Raw genomic sequence first — 4,628 nt, 5'->3', positions numbered from 1 at the left:
GTGTAGTGCAGAGAGGAGGTTGGACAGCACAGGGCTTGGCAGGGAGATCAGGTTTTGTGGGGTGCAACAAAGAGGTCAAGGGGTGCAGCCAAGTAAGGTTTTGCAGAGTGCGGCGGAGAGGTCAGGCAGCACAGGACGTGGCAAGGAGGTTGGACAGGAAAGTTGCGGGGGAGGGAGAGTGGGATGTGGCGGGGAGGTTGGGTAGCCTGGGGCCCAGGGTGTGGCGGGGAAGACAGGTTGTACAAAGTACAGCAGGGAGGTCAGGTGGCATGGTCACAGCTGGGAGGTCATGCGGGGCATGGCGGAGTGGAGCAGGCTGCAGGTGGGCAGTTGGTCAGGTGGTACAGGGTGCATCTGGGTGGGGCGCAGTGGGAAGGATGTGCAGGGCACGATGCGGCTCTGAGGTCAATGGGTTGCAGGATGTGGCAGGGAGGTGATGCAGGATGCGATGGTCAGGACGCAGTGGAATAGTCGCTGATGCAAAGCGCAGTGGGGAGGTTGGGAGGGGCAGAGAGGTCGGCTTGTGTGTGGTGGGGCAGTCAATGGCACAGGGCATGACAGGGATTTCAGGATGCAGCAAGGATGTCGGGTTGTGTGGGGTGTGGTGGGTAGGTTGGGCGCAGCAAGGTGGTTGGGTTGCATAGGGAGGGGAGGCTGGGTGGGGCAGGATGGGATATAAGGGGGAGGCTGGGTTATGTGGGATGTGGAGGGGAGGTTGGTGACACAACAGGCTGGTCATACAGGATGTGGTGAATTATTGGTAGTGCAGGACATGGCAGGGAGGTCATGTGGGGTGTGACAGGGCAGTCAGTGGCAGTCAGTCAGGGGTGCAGTGGGAAGGTTGGTAGCGTGGGGTGGTGGGTGGTGCAGGGCGCGGCAGGGAGGTCGGTCGTGTGGGGCAGTGGGTGGTGCGGGGCACGGCAGGGAGGTTTGTAGCATGGGGTGGTGGGTGGCGCAGAGGGGAGGTTGGTAGCGCAGGGCGGTGGCTGGTACGGTGAGGAGGTCAGTAGTGCGGGCCGGTGGGTGGCACGGTGCGTGGTGGGGAGGTTGAGAGTGTGGGTTGGTGGGTGGTGCAGGGTGGTGGGGAGGTTGGTAGCGCAGGTGGTGGGTGGGATGGGGCATAGCAGGGAGGTCGGCATCACGGGGCGGTTGGTGGTGCGGGGCGCGGCGGGGAGGTCAGTAGTGTGGGGCTGTAGGTGGCACAGGGCGGTGGGGAGGTTCGTAGCGCAGGGTGGTTGGAGGTGCGGAGGGGAGGTCGATAGTACAGGGTGGCGGGTGGCGCAGGGTGCGGTGAGGAGGTCGGTAGTGTGGGATGGTGGGTGGCACAGTGGGGAGGTTGGTAGCGAGGGGCAGTGGGTGGAGCGGGACGGTGGGTGGTGCAGGGCACTACCCACCTCCCCGCCGAGCCCCGCGCCACCCACCACCCCGTGCTACCGACCTCTCTCCTGTTCAGAGATAGAATAAAAAGCCATTACATTTATGGCTTTTTAACGTCTTTTGAAGATTCTGCAGCTTGTACTAGCGCTTTAGTTGGAGTAGATGGCCTCTGCAGTGTGTATAGGAGAGATTAGGGTTACACTTTTCTCTGAGCAAAGCTTGTGCTCCACTATGTCTTCCAGAGAAGTTTGTAGCTCCATCAAATGCACAAGCAGTCATCTGTTTATGGTTCAATTTACAAGCATTTAACTCTTCTAAGATGTCACAGGTGCAGCTGATATGTCTTCTATAACCTGAACATCTAGAATGCATCTACTGGCCTACTACGGACATCAAGATAACATATGCAATGACTTAATACTTGATGCTTATTTGCATTGGTGTATTCATCAGCCATGTATGCACATATTTTGAATATGGTGAGAGAGTTCTTCACTTTTTCAACTGCTGAGTCTTTCACTATTGCACTGCATGCTTCTGGAGAGTCAGCTGAGTTTTTTCAGAAAGATAGCGAGCATTTGCCAGTCTTGTTCGAAACCAGTGTCCAATTTCAGGATTAGCAAGTGACAATGCACTTAACATTGGCCTCCAGTTTGTAGTATGTGATATCTCTTGCTTAAAGAGAAAGTATGATGCAACCGCCATGTTGGTTACATAAACTGAGTTGTGTCTCCAGCGTTCTTAACAGCCTCATTAAGTTCTTCTAAAATTGGCTTTGACAGTGACTGGCTTATAAGGCTTTCTGCATGTTGATGCAGTCCAGAGGCATGGTATTTTTCAGCCTTTTCATATAAGTTGTCAGTATTGGTTTATCCGATCTGTCTGGCAAACCAAGCTTCTCCACTTTTACTATATAAATCCATGATGTGCCCACATCTTGAATACTGCGCGCAATTTTGGTCACCCCATCTCAAAAAAGATATATTGGAATTGGACAAGGGACAGAGAAGGGCAACAAAAATGATTAGGGGTATGGAACAGATTCCATATGAGGAGAGATTAAAAAGACTGGAACTTTTCACCTTGGAAAAGAGACTACTAAGTGGGGATATGATAGAGGCTTATAAAATCTTGACTAGCGTGGAGAAAATGAATAAGGAAATGTTATTTACCCCTTCACTTAACACAAGAACCAGGGGTCACCCACTGAAATTAATAGGCAGCAAGTTTAAAACAAACAAAAGGAAGTATTTCTTCACACAATGTACAGTCACCCGTGGAACTTTTTGCCAGGGATGTTGTGAAGGCCAAAATTATAACAGAGTTCAAAAAATAACTAGATAAATTCATGGAGGTTAGGTCCATCAAATGGCTATTAGCCAGGTTGGGCAGGGATGCAACACCATGCCGTGAGTGTCCCTAGCCTCTGTTCATCAGAAGCTGGGAGTGGATGACGGGATGGATCACTCGATGATTCCCTGTTCTGTTGATTCCTTCTGAAGCACCTGTAATAGTCACTGTTGGAAGACAGGATACCGGAATAGGTGGACCATTGGTCTGACCCAATATGGCCATTCTTACATAAAAAATAATTATAATAAAAACCTTTAGTACAGAAACTCCCCAAGATAATGACCTCTTGAGATAGTGATGATGTGAGATAATGACCTTGGTAAATAATACATTTTAAAAATCTTGGCCTACTAGGAAATGTATATTTATATAAGTTTCCCAGTCACAAATCTAGCATTCTGGAGCGAAGTCACTAAAACATAGTCCAATGCTCTGGCCGCTGATTGATGTTTGTCGTGCCTCCGTTTACTCTACCGCTCCATTCCCAATGGCTCTGTTCTGTCACCTTCTGCTGCCACCTGCCACTGTGACCTCTGCAAGTCGGTCTCTTGAGGTTCCACCCAGCTCTCGGTGATTTCAGCTCACAGTGGGGGAACCTCGCTGCTAGTGCAGGCTGGGCTGTCTATTCCACAGAAACACTGTCCCACAGCAGGTCTAAGCACTTAGACCTGGTTATCACTGATTTCAGCTCTAGTGGTCACTTAACAAACCAAAAGACTCTCTATGAAGCCTAATCAGCTCTCTCTCTAAACAGGAGAGAGAGGCAGGTCAAATAGTGCCTGTGACTCTTAGGCAGAGCCACCACCAAACAAAACACCTGTACCCTACCCTCTCTCTCTCTGCACTAGGATCTGGCATCCAAATCTCCTGTGTAGGGAGTGCCGTTCAGTTGAGGGTGACCAGGGCTTAATTTGTAATGAAAGAGGTGCTGGGCCTCAAGCAAGTTTGTTACTTTCATAACTGATGTGACAAGCCCAGAGGTCCCAGGGCTATGAACTGCCATGCCTACAGGTGCCAGGGCTCAGCCCTGGCAAGCCCTAGCACAAATTAAGCACTGAGGGAGACCCCCTCATGCAGGCAGGCTAAGCACAGTTCTGCTGCCCTGTACTCATACAATAAGGATAGCAACATTTCATGACCCCCACATTTAATACTTAAGCGATTTGTAACCAACACCAGCCAAAATTGATCACTTGGGCAGCACAACGCCGTCCGCTGGATACCTAGGCAGAGTAGGTGTGTGCCTGTAAATACAGCCTGGTCCTGAAGCCTTTCCCCCCACCCCTGGCTCATCACTAGCTGTCCAGGGAGAGCTCCTTCAGACCTTGCTTATAAATAATAATTTGAAATTAGTGGGTAGGCCAATATAGCGGAAACAAATGTGCTGACATAAATAAGGGCTGTGTGAGGAAGCTAGTCTTTGTTCAGACTTTTCAAACCCATTGTGCGTTCTCAGGTACAAGTATTGTCTCATTTACTGGGTATGCTTTTAAAGTGTGGATTTTAGTTTCCATTTCAATTCAAATTTCCAACCCACAACTAAATGGGCAGCATTGCATGTAACGCGGGGGGGTTGGGGCAATCCCCAGACTGGAGACTCACTGGGGCGGAGACAGCGGCGGGAGGCGAGCTCGGGGCAGCGTTGGAAGGGGGACAGCCGGGGGGGAGGCGGTGGGCTGCGGGAAGCGCGGCGGTCGGCGCGCGGCCCCGGCGTGGGGAGGTGGCGATGCGACGGGAAGAGCAGCGGTGGGGACGCCGGGGGGAGGTGGCGGCGCCGTGCGAAGCGCGGCGGTGCCGACGCGGCGGGAGGTGGGTGCCCGGCGGGAAGAGCCCCGCGCGGCAGCGCTTCCTGGATGCCGCGGCCGGACAAAGCTGAAGCGGCGCCGCGGGCCGAGGCC

This window comes from Eretmochelys imbricata, chromosome 1 (assembly GCF_965152235.1).
Source record: "Eretmochelys imbricata isolate rEreImb1 chromosome 1, rEreImb1.hap1, whole genome shotgun sequence".
Classification (NCBI taxonomy): Eukaryota; Metazoa; Chordata; order Testudines; family Cheloniidae; genus Eretmochelys; species Eretmochelys imbricata.
This window is presented reverse-complemented; position numbering follows the sequence as displayed.